Below are 18,574 nucleotides of genomic sequence, written 5' to 3' on the forward strand. Positions count from 1 at the left end.
AGATAGCACACATGCCATGTATACATAAATATACAACCAAAATTCCTTGGGTGGTACCGGGGGCACACTGCATAGAAAAAGTCCATAGTTCGGCTCGACCCTATTCGGACTCCAGAAGTTATATTTCACCGTTCATTAAAACGAACCAGCTTTACTTACAACCACACCAGAGTCTTTTACCTGGTTTCTTCCTTTTTACAGATGCCCATCATACAATACCCTTCAAGGACACTTCACAATGGATACAAAGGCGTAGACATGCAGCAGGGCCCCACATTAAGGTTTGTTTTTTAGATTAAGACCCTGTGTAAACATTTTTTATCTCTTTTTGTTTCATACTTTCCTGGCATGTAAAATGTCCAAGAAATATATCGGCAATATCTGTGAACATACGACTCGCCGTACTAAAGTGGATGTTATAGAAGCAGCTCGGTTCGTATTGTGTTTTGAGATTTATGCTCTCACCACCTGCGCTCTTTCCCCACGTCGGATTGCCATACGTTCCTTGATACCATGGTCTATCACCAGGGGCTATATTCAGCCCGGTGTATATTTAAAAGTCCGGACACCTGTAGGGAGTGTTCGGCGTCGCGAGTTTGGCCTTATATGCATTAGCTCCGAATCATGTCTTTGGTCAATAGTTGGGTTGTGTCCGTGTCAAAACCGACGGTTCTCGGGTAGGAGGTCCCGAACTGTGCGTCTAAGGAAAATGGTAACAGGAGGCGGGGGACACAATGTTTACCCAGGTTTGGGCCGTCTCTATGGAGGCAAGACCCTACTTCCTGCTTGATTGATCTTGATGATATGAGTATTACAAGAGTTGATCTACCACGAGATCGTACAGGCTAAACCCTAGAAGCTAGCCTATGGTTATGATTGTTCCCGTCCTACGGACTAAACCCTCCAGTTTATATAGACACCGGAGGGGGCTAGGGTTACACGGAGTTGGTTACAGAGAAGGAAATCTACATATCCGAATTGCCAAGCTTGCCTTCCACGCAAAGGAGAGTCCCACCCGAACACAGGACGAAGTCTTCAATCTTGTATCTTCATAGTCCAACAGTCCAGCACAAGTACATAGTCCGGTTGTCCGAGGATCCCTTAATCCAGGACTCCCTCAATAGCCCCTGAACCAGGCCTCAATGACGATGAGTCCGGCATGCAGATTGTCTTCGGCATGGCAAGGCGGGTTCCTTCTCCGAATACTCCATAGAAGATTTTGAACACAAGGATCGTGTCCGGCTCTGCAAAACAAATTCCACATTCCATCGTAGAGAGCACAATATTCCACAAATCTAATCTGCTGACAACTTTTCATAGTGTGACATCACGCCACGGCCCAGTCATTATTCGAACCGTTTTTTTCTCAACCTGCTACTGCACATCTCGCGAGGCAGTTTCATTGGCACGTCTTGTCGAAGCAGAGATCGTGTCCCCTTATCACGGGATTCTCATCAATACGGGTGTGGGTAACCCAACCGCGCCATCAACATGACGCTTGGGGAATAAGCAAGTTTACGGGGCAAGTGGGGAGGCGCATAGTTTCTTCTACCGCTTTTATAAAGAGATAAGGATTCCCCTTCTTAACCCACGCCTTCTTCTTCCTCTGCTCATCCATTCTTGCTCACTCGAGCTCTAGCGCCCAAGCTTTCACCTTCTCCGCAAAGTCATTCCAAATATGTCCGGAGTGGGAGGCAAGTGGATGGCCTCCTCCGTTAAGGAGGAGGACATCACGAAGCTTCGGGAGGCCGGATACCTGGCCGCAAACATCGCGCATTGGCTCCCTGCCGAAGGGAAGATCATCCCTACCTCGAAGCCCCAGGAGAGGGTGGTGTTCCTCTCTCATTTCGTCTGCGGACTGGGATTCCCCCTCCACCCATTTGTCCGCGGGCTCATCTTCTACTATGGGCTGGACTTCCATGATCTGGCCCCCAATTTCATCCTCAACATCTCGGCATTTATCGTCGTGTGCGAGGCCTTCCTCCGCATTATGCCCCACTTTGGTCTATGGCTGAAGACCTTCAACATGAAGCCGAAGGTGGTGGTCGGCCAGCAAGCGGAGTGCAGAGGCGCCATGGTGGGCAAGATGCCCAACGTTACCTGGCCCGAAGGCTCCTTTGTGGAAACCGTGAAGGGGTGGCAATCGGGGTGGTTCTACATCACCGAGTCGCGCGACACCAACTGGGCGGGATCCCTGAATTTCGATCCGGAATCCCCATGCAACTCACCTCCTGGAAAGAGAAGGGCTTAGCCTGGGGTTCATCGGTGGAGCTGACCGGACTTCAGACCTGCGTCAAAAATATGATAAGCAAGAAAATCAAGCTTGTCAATGTGGTCCAGGTCATGCTCTTCCGCTGGATCCTTCCGTGTCAGAGACGGGCTTATAGTATGTGGGAGTTCGACCTGGCCAAACACCAAATGCTGCGAGAGCTCTTCGACACGATGCACGAAGACGTCTGGAAGGTGCTGTTCAAGGCCACCGATGTACCACCGCCCATAGCCGAAGATCACGGACTTAGCACCAAGCGCCCCGCCAATCCTGTAAGTTTTTATATTTTGCAAGATGTGCCTTTCTCCAGCATGTTCGCGGGAGGAGTCTAAGCCTCCATGCCAATTTAACAGGACTGGGTGGCAATCGCGGAGCGGATTGACTGTCCGGCTCCACTACCCGAAGATCCAACATCGCCTCTCTTAACGAAGATGTTGTTTCCAGCGCCCTATGAGGTGCCGGAGAAGAAGGACAAGAAGAAGGCCGCGGGGACCAAGAAAGGTCTCCGGCGCAAGGTTGTAGCGGACTCATCGTCTAAAGACACCGAGGAGCACTCCTCCAATGAAGTAGAGGAGGAGGAAGAAGAAATCCCTCCCCCCCCCCCAACCGGGGGGAGAAGAGGAAGGTCGTCACGTATGGGGAGGCTGAGGGGTCCAAGAAGGGAAAGACCTTCCTTCCGGACCACTCCACCACAGCCACCTACAGCGGCGAGGAGTGGCTGCCCAGGGACAAGCCCCTGGCCAAGTCGTAAGTATCCGGATACTATAATACTTCAGTTATGTTTTGATTTATTGCTTCTCATCATGCCGAACATGTATATGCGGTCTGGACAAGTCCCACATCGGGGTATCTTCCTCGGATGGGTCTTTGGGCCAGTCGGCGATGAACAGCGATTCACTCCCGACGGCCACCTCCCCCCGGCCCGCAGACGACACCCAGGTGTTGTCTTAGAGGATGCCGGACCAAGGGGAGACAGTTTTGGAGACGCCCCCAGGCGAAATCCCATCCGTCGGGCACATGGGGGGGAAGGCCCCCATGGACTCCGATAACGAGGGCCGCAACAAGTCAGGCGCCCAGCCAGATACTGCGCCGGAATCCCTAGTGGTTCCGGAATCAGGCAAGCAGCCTCTCACTAAGGGGGCGAGCTGCCTGTGCCGATGACCTCTGTCCATCTAGAGGCATCAAACAACTTGTTGTGGAAGCACTTCGCGGTGCTTCCATTGACGAAGAACACCGCACCATCATGAGTGCGGTGATCGAGAAGGCCCGGTTCGCCAAAAGCGGATTGAACGAAGCCTGCGCTAGCCTCCTAACAGGCTTTGAGGTAAGTAATAAAATTATAAGAAAATATCATAGTATAGATAGAAGACCCTGATGCTCTGGTTGGCGTTCAGAAAGAAAGGCCGAACAGAGGATCTAATAACATCCGCAGGAGTCTAACAAAAAATGTCCATGTGAATAAGCAGTGAAGTTTTGGAGACGCCCCCAGGCGAAATCCCATCCATCGGGCACATGGGGGGAAGGCCCCCATGGACTCCGATAACGAGGGCCGCAACAAGTCAGGTGCCCAGCCGGATACTGCACCGGAATCCCTAGTGGTTCTGGAATCAGGCAAGCAGCCTCTCACTAAGGGGGCGAGCCGCCTGTGCCGATGACCTCTGTCCATCCAGAGGCATCGAACAACTTGTTGTGGAAGCACTTCGCGGTGCTTCCATTGACGAAGAACACCGCACCATCATGAGTGCGTTGATCGAGAAGGCCCGGTCCGCCAAAAGCGGATTGAACGAAGCCTGCGCTAGCCTCCTAACAGGCTTTGAGGTAAGTAATAAAATTATAAGAAAATATCATAGTATAGACAGAAGACCCTGATGCTCTGGTTGGCGTTCAGAAAGAAAGGCTGAACAGAGGATCTAATAACATCCGCAGGAGTCTAACAAAAAATGTCCATGTGAATAAGCAGGCGTCACTGCTGGCCGCTGCCGCTCATACTGCGGAGGTCTCCAGACTGAAGCAGGACCTGAAGCGGACCGAGGGTGTCGGGGGTTGGGTACGACATATGCCAAAGGATGGCTTATCATGGTGGGAGCGAGTAGAACGTCGCCGGTGCCAGGAAGCGGGATGAGGCGAAGACATGCACGCCAGCGGAACTTACCCAGCTTCAGGGCTCTCCTAGGAGATAGCACCCCTACTGCTGCTCTGCGGGGTCTCCGCATGGTCACTAAAGCAAGGCAACTACAATGGTGCTCCTGGAGCTGTTTCCGGAGGTAAGAAAGGGCAAGGCTAGCTCTCTCCTCCCTGCCTATCTGGTCTATCTATCTCAAGGTCCGAACCCTTTGCATGGGTGCCCCGGGGGGTTTATATAGGCCTACCCCCCGGGGGTACAATTGTACTCCGGCTGGGCGCGGGTCCCAGCCGTCTGTCTCTCAGGCCGCCGTCCTTCCTGCCGGCTTCTGGGACCCGCCGACTGGCGGGTCCTGCGGACAGGCTCGATACTGTAGCGGCATTCCCGATGACGCAGGCTTGGTCATCGGATCGTGGCAACAGTGCCGCCGTCTATCAGGCGATCACTGTCACCATTCCCCGTCTTATCTGATTAATGGCTCGTGGGGCCCCGGGAGGAGTCAGCCGACTCCTGGGAGGCCGACTCCCCCAGGTCCGTCTTCGAGTCGCCCAGGCCGCCTTCGGCCTACCCACTGACAGGCGGCCCTGCTGCCTTCGGGTCGTACAGGCCGGCATCATGGGCACAGTGTACTGCGTACTATAGCTGAGATCAGGGAAGGCATGGCAACAGTGTCGCATCTCGGCGGAGATCTTCCAGCGATACGGCCCACTGTAGCCATGCCAGCCCTTCGTAAGCATGGGGAAACGGCCATGCCATGACTGTACCCCGTGTCGTACTTCGGGATAAGGGAGGAGTCTCGGGCCGACTCTCTGGAAGTCGCCAGCTGGGAGTCGGCCTCTCCGGAACTCGCCAGCTGGGAGTCGGCCTCTCTGGAAGTCGCCTCTGGGTCTCGGCCTAAGGGGCGCGGCCGGCCCCGATGTCTTGAAATGTCCTGGGGCTCGGGTCTGCCTACCCGTGGCCCATTACACCAACAGTAGTCCCCGAAGCTGGTGAAGCCTTGTGGTCGCTGCACTGTGGGGCCTCAATAGCTTCAATCTTAAAAGTGCAAACTCTAGGACTCGGCTGCCGTCTTCCCTTAGGCCGACTGTCGAAAGTCGGAGCTTCAGTGAAGAGCCTCAGCTCGAAAGTCGCTGCGGGAAGCCAGGCGGCGTGCCTGATACGCTTCCCCGCGGCCATCAGGGCGGTCCTATCGCGCGGAGCCATGCGAGGGGGACAGTCTGCCTCCCCACGCGCGCGGCGGGACGGGCCGACAGGTGGGGCCCGCCACTACCGTTTCTCGGCGCACGAACGGATCCGTTGCGGCCGAGGACGGTTGGCGTTCCCACATTGTTACCGCACGCAGTAACTTCGTGGGGTAAATCGTGGGGCGGCCTGGGCATCGTGCGCAGTTAATCCCACGCCCGCCCCCTCGGCTTCTCAGCCCGCAGGGCTATAAGTAGGCGGGGGGAAACGGAGCGGCACAGCTCGCGCGCCTTTCTTCCCCGCTCCCCCGCCTCATCTTGCTCTCTCTCTCTCCTTCCTCCGCCGTCGAGCAGGAGCACACCTACCGCGGCGATGAGCTCTTCCTCCACCAGACCCTCCGCCAGACCAGCCGGCGTACGGGACGGCTCGGAGGTAGAGGAAGAACACATCGAGTTCCTCCGCCAGACCCGCCGTCTCCCCAGCTGTCACATCCCTGGTCCTGTTATGCACTAGGCTAGACCCTCATGTGAGCATCATGTTTTAATTCAAATGAAATTTGAATTGAGGAATTTTCAAAAGCCTCAGAAGACCTCTAAAAATAACCAACATTTAAATCTCATCAAATGAGTCCAAAGAAATGTTCCTGTTACTCTGTGAAAATATTGGTAAGAGGTAAAATTCAAACCAATATTTTTGGAATCACGGAATTATTTATTTTTGGGCCTTTGACTTAAACCAATGACATATTTGAGTTGAATTTATTTCTATTATATAAGAAATAAAGTTCAAATATTTTTGTAAGTTGCCTGTGACCTTGGACTAGTTCCTGAGCTCACATACAATTTACAGAAAGTTTTAGAAAAATGATTTGATATTTTAAATCAAATCAAAACCAATTGCAGAAAATAGAAAACTGAAATAATTAGAAAAAGGAGAGAGAGGAACCTACCTGGCCCAGCTCCTCCAGCCACTTACCTGGCGCCACCAACCGGCCCAGCACGGCCCAGCCCACCGCCGCTTCCCCCCTGTCGTCTTCCTCCCTCGCCAGAAGGAAAGAGGCGTGTCGCCCACGCGCGCGCTCGCCCCTGGCCACCTCCTTCTTCCTCCCCGGCCCCTTCTAGCGACGCATGGGGGCGCCACGCAGCCCCCTGGTCCCTCTCGCTCACTCCCTCGAGCTCATCCCCCTCCTCTGTTCTCTCTCTCGCACGCAGCCACCGAACACACCCGCCGCCGCCGTTCGTTGCCGCCGTGGCCACAGCCACTGCGTCGCCCCGCCGATGCTCTCAGAGGCGCCGCCGCCACCTACTCTCCCTCCTCTCCGAGCTACACGAGCCAGGACGGCCCCAATACGACGCTTGCGGCCTTCTTCTCCGACCACGGCCGCCGAATGCCTCCGTCGATTCGGCCACTCCGGCGCGCCCCCGAGCCCACTAACCATCCCTGCAGCTCCGCGGTGAGCCGTTAACCCGATTCCCCCTTGCCCCGTCGTCCCTCGCGTGCTCTAGCCCTGATCCCCAACCATGACCGCAGCATCTCGCCGCCGGCCATGGCATAGCCGTGGCCACAGCCGCGCAAGCTCGCAACGGAGCTCGTCAGCGTGCTCAGCGAACCCCCAGGAGCACGTAGCACCCTCCGGTTTCTCCTCTAGTACACCGTCGCATCGCCACCGCCTGCACCCGAACTATGGCCGCCGCCGATTTGGTCGCCGCCGTCGATCCCAACCACCGCAGCTGTTGCCGCCACCACCACTAGATGCGCGAGTCTTCCAGCTCGCTGTAGCCGCAAACCCCGAGCAAAACGGTGCCCTGTAGCGCAAACCCGAGCTACCCCAGAGCGTCCCCGCCGCGTTTTTGGTCACCGCCGGCCAAACTCCAGCGAGCCGACGTGGCTCCGTCATTAGGAGCTAACCCAACTAACTAAACAACCTACAGCCACTAACAGTAGGCCCCACCCCTGGTCAAACCCCAGTCAGCGCTGGGTTTGACCGGGATTAGTTCATGTGTCACTGACGTGTGGACCCCCACTGTCAGGTTTGACCGGACCGTGTTCCGTTGACCCGCTGATGTCACACTGACGTCAGGCTGACGCAGTAATACCTTTTCTGGATTTTTTATAATTCAGGAAATTTCAGAAAATGCCCTAAACTTCAATAAATCATAGAAATTCAATTGTAACTCCAATGGAAATAAGTTATATATGAAAAATGATCAGAAAAATATGAAGAATCTGTTTATGCCATGATCATGCATGTTTGAACAAGTTAACCTCACTGAATATGACAAATGATGATTAGGGCAAATTATGAAATAACATTTGGAGTTGGAATTTGTTCTTGTTCGAGTTCCACTTCAATTAACTTGGCTAGATATTGCATTAGGTGAATTCAGTACCTTAACATGACATGTCATTCATGTGAATGTGCATTGCATTAATTGTGTTCTTCCTTGTTTGACGGTGTTTGTTCCCTCTCAGTAGACGACATACCGACGATGAATTCGATGACACCGATGAAGAACTATATTATCTTCAGAAGTGCCAGGCAAGCAAAACCCCATTGTTCATTCCGATACAATCCTACTCTCTCGCTCCTGCTCTCTTTTACTACATTAGGACAACAACGATTCAACTGTTACTTGCTGCGGTAGCTGAACCCCTTTATCCTCTGCATGACCTGTCATTGCCACAGTAAATAGATGAAACCCACTAGCATGAGTAGGAGTTGTTTGAGCCCTGCTGTGCCTACTCATTCATGCTTGTTTGTCATGCCTGCTACTGCTTAGAGTTGAGTCAGGTCTGATTCATCGGGGATGAATCAGAGGTGTATGAACATGTCTTACTGTGTGTGAGCTAAGTGTGTGAATACGATTTGGTAAAGGTAGCGGTGAGAGGCCATGTAGGAGTACATGGTGGGTTGTCTCACTGCAGCCGTCCTCAGGAACTGAGTTCTGTGTTTGTGATCCATGAAACAGATACTACCACGCATTGGGCCTGAAACCAATGGACCCTCTCGGCTTCTTAATCACCCTTGTTCTCTGTCCAGGAGTTGCAACTAGTTTCTGGTGTTTGTAGGATATGTGTTGGAGGCCGTGGATAGCGCTGACCGGAGGGGTGGGCTGTGATGCGGTAGATACACCATGGCCCGGTGTACCGAGCGCCCGTTTGGTGTCTCGGGAACCCCGCACACATCGTTTGGGGCTGTGAGCGAAACTCCGGCCGGATCTCCTCATGGATGGAACCCGAATAGGCGATAAACCTGGACTAGAGACTTGAGTGTTTAGGTAGGCCGTGGCCGACACCCACATTGGGCTTCCGCTTGAAGGTTGCCGAGTACATGTCATGTGAACGGCGGTAAGTGGTGAGAGCGTGTGTGAAGAAGTACACCCCTACAGGGTTAACATCATCTATTCGAATAGACGTATCCACGGAAAAGGACTTCTGGGTTGCTTATATCAGTTCATAGACAAGTGAAAGTGGATACCCTAAAATACGCAAGATAAGCGTGAGTGCTATGGATGGCGTTCTCGTAGGGAGACGGGAGCGGATCCATAGTGGTGTATTGATATGGTGAATATGTGGACTCGTGTGCGCCACCTCAAAAGAGTTGCTTGCAGTCATAGTTTAGGATAGCCACCGAGTCAAAGCTGGCTTGCTGCAGTTAAACCCCACCATCCCCTTTGTTGATAATGATGCATATGTAGTTAGATCTGATGTAAGTCTTGCTGGGTACATTTGTACTCACATTTGCCTATTTTATGTTTTTGCAGAGAGACTTCGGTCTCTCTAGTAGTTCCGCGTGGACTTCGACGTTTAGCTTGTTACCTTAGCTACGATCTTGTGCCCTCGGCAGGATCTAGTAGATAGTCAGGCTTCTCAGCCTCTTTCATTTGTAGATGTCTGTACTCAGACATATTAGCTTCCGCTTGTGTTTTGATCTATATGCTCTGAATGTTGGGTCATGAGACTCATGTTTGTAATATCTCGCTCCTCGGAGCCTATTGAATAAATACTTGAGTCGTAGAGTCATGTTGTGATGCCATGTTGTATTTGCACATATCGAGCATATTGTGTGTATGTTATTGAAATGCTTGGTATGTGTGGGATCTGACTATCTAGTTGTTTATCTTTAGTAGCCTCTCTTACCGGGAAATGTCTCCTAGTGCTTCCACTGAGCCATGGTAGCTTGCTACTGCTCCGGAACACTTAGGCTGGCCGGCATGTGTCCTTCTTCGTTCCTGTGTCTGTCCCCTCGGGGAAATGTCACGCAATGAATACCGGAGTCCTGTTAGCCCGCTACAGCCCGGTTCACCGGAGTCCTGCTAGCCCAGTGCTACAGCCTGGATTCACTCGCTGATGACCGACACGTTCGATGCTGGGTCATGGATGCCTGTCCCTGTAGGTTTGTGCCACTTTGGGTTTACGACTAGCCATGTCAGCCCGGGCTCCTTATCATATGGATGCTAGCGACACTATCATATACGTGTGCCAAAAGGCGCAAACGGTCCCGGGCAAAGGTAAGGCGACACCCGTGGGAATACCGTGCGTGAGGCCGCAAAGTGATATGAGGTGTTACATGCTAGATCGATGTGGCATTGAGTCAGGGTCCTGACAGCGTTGGTATCAGAGCTTGACTGCCTGTAGGATTACCAAGCCAAACTGGTCGAAGTCGAGTCTAGAAATGCTTTAGTTATATAAGGGAATTGATTGTGGGATGGAACGTAAGGCTCTTTTTACTCCTTATACCTCATGGCCTTCTGATCTGAGTCATCTTATCTTTCCTACGGGGTTAAGGAACTTGGCTTTCTCTTCTTTCTACCAGGATCACGTGTTACTAATCCGTAGACTTATAGAATTGTTGGACTTAAGCCTCTGTTCAGTTTCTACTACTCCCGTACGTTAACTATTGATCTCGAAACCTTGATATTGTGCTTCTGAGTGGTTATGCCACCATTTTTGTGATTGTCTCAAATCTTTTTGAGCATTTACAGCCGTTATGCTGTCCGAGTCATCCCAGGTTTCTAAACAATCTGATGCACTTGCAAGTCCTTTCCCTCTAGTTTTTATGTTCCTTGGGCCAGGTTAATCACACTAATTGTTGAGTTGAGGTATTCTATTGCCTTGACATATATGTTGGAGTTCCTATTATGACCCTAAGTGCTTGGAGGATCATCTAGTGGTCTAGCCATGATCTGTGTTTCCAGTGTGATGATTCTGGCCGTCATTATCGAAAGCATCCCGTGATGCCATTTAGTTAGTAGGCATTCTATTTCTGGGTTCTGAACCCGAGATTCACTCTACTTACTTCATGTTGATAGTGTTTGCTAGTTCCTTTAGGATATTAGTAACTTTGTGATAGTCCTCGAGGTCCGTGGTATTTCCTTCTTCCAAATACTATGAACCACTTATGGCAGATGTTTATTGGATCAATAGATCACAATTAGAGTACTCTTGAGGAGTTCTCCATTCATAAATCGTGACTCTGCCAGTCCTACCTCTCTGCATGGCTTATCCGGAAGAAACATGTTGAACTTGGTTCGACATACTAATCTATGCATCCATAACTCAGAAAATTATATGTTCTTTGAGTTGTCCCTCTTAGTTGTATTCTGACCCCTGTCTATCATTTGATAGTCAAGAGTATGCGTGCATTCGTTCATCGATACCTATTACTCTTGTGGTCCGTCAAGCCATTCTATTCCGGAATAACTAGGAGAACCAAACTCCAGTACCTTGTCCATTTCCAGGACTGGGTCAAAGCAGTCATACTCCGCAGATCAAATTGCTAATCTTGTTTTTGTTCTGTTCCACCCTGGAGTGTTACCATCTTTATATTAATATTATCATGGGAATTGCACACCATCCTATGAATTCTTGGTGCAGTGATACTTCTCTCCATCATTATTCATTTCTCGGTTCCCGTGTTGTTATAATCGGAATGTCGACAAGTGAATCGTGATGTGTGAAATCAATACTCCTAGCAACCTTGTTGCTTGGTAGTTAAATGGACAATAACCTCATTCTTAACGTGTTGGTTCTTGAATCATCATTCTAAGATTGATCGTGCTACCTGTCCATCTTCCTGGTGCACATTTCGATTGATGAGTTAGGATTTTGTCAAGTCCTTGCTCATTTGATCATATCGTCTTGCCCTGAAAAGCAAGATTGTTCTCGATCTTAGTAACATATCGGTGGTTCGTGATTTTCCGAATATCTTCTCGAAAGTATCACCAGGTTGTCACCTGACTGTTATGTTGAGCTCGTGATCAAGTTGGTTTATTCTGTAAACCACCCTTTCTCCAAGAATCCGTGTTGGATACCCCTGAGCTAGTTGGTTAAGCTATGCATCAACTTGGAGAGTTGGAAGATAGAAGCTTGTCCAATATAGTTCATTATAAGGGATATCCTTTGTATGTGTGTGTTGAAGAAAGTTGATATTTCATCGACTGACCTCGTGATCAACTAATGGACCTATCATCTTGTCCAACCTTTGATTGGAGTATGGGCTATCATCCAATCAGACCAGAACCAACGATATTCGTAATGTTGTCTTACTCGTGGTTGATCCCTCGAGCATACACCATTATATCTTTTGGGTCTAACCAATGCTATCACTTGTTCACTTAACTATGGAATTCCTTTTAAAAGGAAGCCCGATGAATTGTTGTTGAGACCATTGACAACATCATTATCTCCGCCATGATTTTGTTGAACATTAAGCTAGTGTTGGAAACTTTTGAAAGCATTCCTTCATGCTAGTTCATGAAGCATATGTTCGGATGTAAGAAGTGACTTCCTCCAGTTCATGTGCATTTGATGCAAGTTGCCGCCGTGGATTCGAGAAAGTCAATGTTGTTTCCTTTGGAATCATCCCAAATCAGTCATGCATACGCGCGAAGTATTCTGGGGTTCAGAGACTTGCAACCTCCATTCTATATGTGTCCCTAGCACACCAAGCCACTGATTGATTTGTTCAAGGTTAATAAGTTCTAAGTGCTAGTCCCGAAGGTACCAGACGGATTTGTACAAAACTTCGATATCCTCGCTGATGGTTCCCCCTCCTGAACTCGGTAGTGTTTTATTATAAGACTACTTTGTGGTCATGCTTGTCTTGGACAACATGTTCACATGTTGTAGCAGAACCAGCTCATGTCTTGGAGCTTGCTATCGTAATTCATTTCCCGAGAATCTTGCAACGTCATCTCGTCGATTTGTGTTGCAAACTTTCATTTTTCTTCCTAGACCCGATGGGTCTGGAATATTCTGACACCAACCAGATCTGAATCTCAGGCAGACTTGATGGTTGGAATGTTTCCCAAGAACTACAATATTGGTCCCCCTATAACCGGTAAAGTGGATGTCGTGGCCAACACACCCAGCCGGAAGACCTGTTATTGTAATATCTTGATTGAGGAAGTTGGCCACCTCCCCATAAGGACTTCGTAGGATTTACTCCCTAGTTGTTCCTTATGGATTTTTGTGCTCCCGAAGTCCGACCTTTTTACTTGATGTTCTGGTTACCAAACCATTTCAATAAATGGATTATGCTAGCACATTAAGGAGACCATTAGAAGCGGAGTGCTAAATGTCTCTCGGTCGATCATCCAGATCCTGTTTCCTTGGCCTCGCCAAGGTGAAATCTGAGAAGCTGTTATCTTCCTATGCATCGGCATCGTCCATCACTATCCATCATGGTAGTATGTTGTGTTGCCAGGATCCTTGACACGGATATTGGTAAAATCTTGATGATTATGGAAATGCTCAAGTTCTTGAGAGCACGCGCAAGTGCTAGGTTTGATCGTCGGCATTAACTGTATAGTGCTCTCAGTTTCCTCGGCAATGCTATGACCTTTCAAACAGTGAATTCACTCTCTATTGTTGGGTTCTTCCCCAGTTACCAGAATCATTCCCAGCATTTGCATTTTGTTCCCAGCTTGCACCGCCAATGTGCCATTCTACCATGGGTCTCTTCTATTTCCGGTGGTAAGCAAATTCATCCATTACGTTGTCTTCAACAAGGTAATCCACATCATCCAAGTCCGGGTATGCCATTCTACCGACCCCCTCCAAATGATCGCTTGTGATTGCCTTAGGCTGGTATGAAGAGTTTCAATGATCTTTGAATCAAAGGTAATTCTTTTTGCCACTTAAGGAGATATTTCTACGAGTCACCTTCCCTAAGGTGCATCGTTGTGGTATCATGGCAACTCAACACCTCGCAACGTTGACAACCGTTCACCACCTTCTTAGGTGTGGAATTGTTGTCTACCTAGTGAACCTTCGTCATCTGCTTCACTCCATTCCTCTAGATGTGTGATTCGCGTCTCAGCTCGTGAGATGTTACTATGTTTCATTCCGTGAGTTGATCCCGAGTTGTTCGATCTTTGAGAAGATCGATTCTGTAGAGTTTCCTTCTGTCATCGTCATGTTGGATGAAGATTTCGAAGGCAAGACATCAAGATCAATTTGAGCCGGCAAATCAACAACCTCGAGAAGGCAGTTGGATCATGAAGTTTGTGTTACTTAGTGACCCCTTGTCTTCTTACCTCACGCTTGAATCTCGGGACGAGATTTTTGTTTAGTGGGGGTGAGTTGTCACATCCCTGGTCCTGTTATGCACTAGGCTAGACCCTCATGTGAGCATCATGTTTTAATTCAAATGAAATTTGAATTGAGGAATTTTCAAAAGCGTCAGAAGACCTCTAAAAATAACCAACATTTAAATCTCATCAAATGAGTCCAAAGAAATGTTCCTGTTACTCTGTGAAAATATTGGTAAGAGGTAAAATTCAAACCAATATTTTTGGAATCACATAATTATTTATTTTTGGGCCTTTGACTTAAACCAATGACATATTTGAGTTGAATTTATTTCTATTATATAAGAAATAAAGTTCAAATATTTTTGTAAGTTGCCTGTGACCTTGGACTAGTTCCTGAGCTCACATACAATTTACAGAAAGTTTTAGAAAAATGATTTGATATTTTAAATCAAATCAAAACCAATTGCAGAAAATAGAAAAATGAAATAATTAGAAAAAGGAGAGAGAGAAACCTACCTGGCCCAGCTCCTCCAGCCACTTACCTGGCGCCACCAACCGGCCCAGCATGGCCCAGCCCACCGCCGGTTCCCCCCCTGTCGTCTTCCTCCCTCGCCAGAAGAACAGAGGCATGTCGCCCGTGCGCGCGCTCGCCCCTGGCCACCTCCTGCTTCCTTCCCGGCCCCTTCTAGCGACGCCTGGGGGCGCCACGCAGCCCCCTGGTCCCTCTCGCTCACTCCCTCGAGCTCATCCCCCTCCTCTGTTCTCTCTCTCGCACGCTCGACCGAACACACCCGCCGCCGCCGTTCGTTGCCGCCGTGGCCACAGCCACCGCGTCGCCCCGCCGATGCTCTCAGAGGCGCCGCCGCCACCTACTCTCCATCCTCTCCGAGCTACACGAGCCAGGACGGCCCCAATATGATGCTTGCGGCCTTCTTCTCCGACCACGGCCGCCGAATGCCTCCGTCGATTCGGCCACTCCGGCGCGCCCCCGAGCCCACTAACCATCCCTGCAGCTCCGCGGTGAGCCGTTAACCCGATTCCCCCTTGCCCCGTCGTCCCTCGCGTGCTCTAGCCCCGATCCCCAACCATGACCGCAGCATCTCGCCGCCGGCCATGGCATTGCCGTGGCCACAGCCGCGCAAGCTCACAACGGAGCTCGTCAGCGTGCTCAGCGAACCCCCAGGAGCACGTAGCACCCTCCGGTTTCTCCTCTAGTGCACCGTAGCATCACCACCGCCTGCACCCGAACTCCGGCTGCCGCCGATTTGGTCGCCGCCGTCGATCCCGACCACTGCAGCTGCTGCCGCCACCACCACTAGATGCGCGAGTCTTCCAGCTCGCTATAGCCGCAAACCCCGAGCAAAACGGTGCCCTGTAGCGCAAACCCGAGCTACCCCAGAGCTTCCCCGCCGCGTTTTTGGTCGTCGCCGGCCAAACTCCGGCGAGCCGACGTGGCTCCGTCATTAAGAGCTAACCCAACTAACTAAACAACCTACAGCCACTGACAGTAGGCCCCACCCCTGGTCAAACCCCAGTCAGCGCTGGGTTTGACCGGGATTAGTTCCTGTGTCACTGACGTGTGGACCCCCACTGTCAGGTTTGACCAGACCGTGTTCAGTTGACCCGCTGACGTCACACTGACGTCAGGCTGACGCAGTAATACCTTTTCTGGATTTTTTATAATTCAGGAAATTTCAGAAAATGCCCTAAACTTCAATAAATCATAGAAATTCAACCGTAACTCCAATGGAAATAAGTTATATATGAAAAATGATCAGAAAAATATGAAGAATCTGTTTATGCCATGATCATGCATGTTTGAACAAGTTAACCTCACTGAATATGACAAATGATCATTAGGGCAAATTATGAAATAACATTTGGAGTTGGAATTTGTTCTTGTTCGAGTTCCACTTCAATTAACTTGGCTAGATATTGCATTAGGTGAATTCAGTACCTTAACATGACATGTCATTCATGTGAATGTGCATTGCATTAATTGTGTTCTTCCTTGTTTGCCGGTGTTTGTTCCCTCTCAGTAGACGACATACCGACGATGAATTCGATGACACCGATGAAGAACTATATTACCTTCAGAAGTGCCAGGCAAGCAAAACCCCATTGTTCATTCCGATACAATCCTACTCTCTCGCTCCTGCTCTCTTTTACTGCATTAGGACAACAACGATTCAACTGTTACTTGCTGCGGTAGCTGAACCCCTTTATCCTCTGCATGACCTGTCATTGCCACAGTAAATAGATGAAACCCACTAGCATGAGTAGGAGTTGTTTGAGCCCTACTGTGCCTACTCATTCATGCTTGTTTGTCATGCTTGCTACTGCTTAGAGTTGAGTCAGGTCTGATTCATCGGTGATGAATCAGAGGTGTATGAACATGTCCTACTGTGTGTGAGCTAAGTGTGTGAATACGATTTGGTAAAGGTAGCGGTGAGAGGCCATGTAGGAGTACATGGTGGGTTGTCTCATTACAGCCGTCCTCAGGAACTGAGTTCTGTGTTTGTGATCCATGAAACAGATACTACCACGCATTGGGCCCGAAACCAATGGACTCTCTCGGCTTCTTAATCACCCTTGTTCTCTGTCCAGGAGTTGCAACTAGTTTCTGGTGTTTGTAGGATATGTGTTGGAGGCCGTGGACAGCGCTGATCGGAGGGGTGGGCTGTGATACGGTAGATACACCGTGGCCCGGTGTACCGAGCGCCCGTTTGGTGTCTCGGGAATCCTGCACACATCGTTTGGGGGTGTGAGCAAAACTCCGGGCGGATCTCCTCATGGATGGAACCCGAATAGGCGATAAACCTGGACTAGAGACTTGAGTGTTTAGGTAGGCCGTGGCCGACACCCACGTTGGGCTTCCGCTTGAAGGTTGCCGAGTACATGTCGTGTAAACGACGGTAAGTGGTGAGAGCGTGTGTGAAGAAGTACACCCCTGCAGGGTTAACATCATCTATTCGAATAGCCGTGTCCGTGGAAAAGGACTTCTGGGTTGCTTATATCAGTTCATAGACAAGTGAAAGTGGATACTTTAAAATGCGCAAGATAAGCGTGAGTGCTATGGATGGCATTCTCGTAGGGAGACGAGAGCGGATCCATAGTGGTGTATTGATATGGTGAATATGTGGACTCGTGTGCGCCACCTCAAAAGAGTTACTTGCAGTCGTAGTTCAGAATAGCCACCGAGTCAAAGCTGGCTTGCTGCAGTTAAACCCCACCATCCCCTTTGTTGATAATGATGCATATGTAGTTAGATCTGATGTAAGTCTTGCTGGGTACATTTGTACTCACGTTTGCCTATTTTATGTTTTTGCAGAGAGACTTCGGTCTCGCTAGTAGTTCCGCGTGGACTTCGACGTTTAGCTTGTTACCTCAGCTACGATCTTGTGCCCTCGGCAGGATCTGGTAGATAGTCAGGCTTCTCAGCCTCTTTCATTTGTAGATGTCTGTACTCAGACATATTAGCTTCCGCTTGTGTTTTGATCTATATGCTCTGAATGTTGGGTCATGAGACTCATGTTTGTAATATCTCGCTCCTCGGAGCCTATTGAATAAATACTTGAGTCGTAGAGTCATGTTGTGATGCCATGTTGTATTTGCACATATCGAGCATATTGTGTGTATGTTATTGAAATGCTTGGTATGTGTGGGATCTGACTATCTAGTTGTTTATCTTTAGTAGCCTCTCTTACCGGGAAATGTCTCCTGGTGCTTCCACTGAGCCATGGTAGCTTGCTACTGCTCCGGAACACTTAGGCTGGCCGGCATGTGTCCTTCTTCGTTCCTGTGTCCGTCCCCTCGGGGAAATGTCACGCAATGAATACCGGAGTCCTGTTAGCCCGCTACAGCCCGGTTCACCGAGTCCTGCTAGCCCAGTGCTACAGCCCGGATTCACTCGCTGATGACCGACACGTTCGATGCTGGGTCATGGATGCCTGTCCCTGTAGGTTTGTGCCACTTTGGGTTTACGACTAGCCATGTCAGCCCGGGCTCCTTATCATATGGATGCTAGCGACACTATCATATACGTGTGCCAAAAGGCGCAAACGGTCCCGGGCAAAGGTAAGGCGACACCCGTGGGAATACCGTGCGTGAGGATGCAAAGTGATATGAGGTGTTACATGCTAGATCGATGTGGCATTGAGTCGGGGTCCTGACACCAGCGCGGACCTCGTGCGCGCCCGCGCCGCGCCGGAGGGGGAAATCTGGCCGACATCGGAAGAGGGCGAGCGAGTCATCTTCCGCTCGCACCTTATGCGCGGCCTGGGGCTGCCGGCGAGCGGATTCTTTCGCTCGTTCCTGGAATTCCACAGCCTTCAGCCGCACCACCTCACACCGAATACGGTGGTGCTGCTCTCCTCCTTCGCCACCCTGTGCGAAGGTTTCCTCGGCGTTCTCCCCACCATCGAGCTGTGGGGAGAGTTCTTCTCTTCTAAGCTCGGCACGCAC

The sequence above is a fragment of the Triticum dicoccoides genome, chromosome 1B, assembly GCF_002162155.2.
Source record: "Triticum dicoccoides isolate Atlit2015 ecotype Zavitan chromosome 1B, WEW_v2.0, whole genome shotgun sequence".
In the NCBI taxonomy this organism is placed as follows: Eukaryota; Viridiplantae; Streptophyta; class Magnoliopsida; order Poales; family Poaceae; genus Triticum; species Triticum dicoccoides.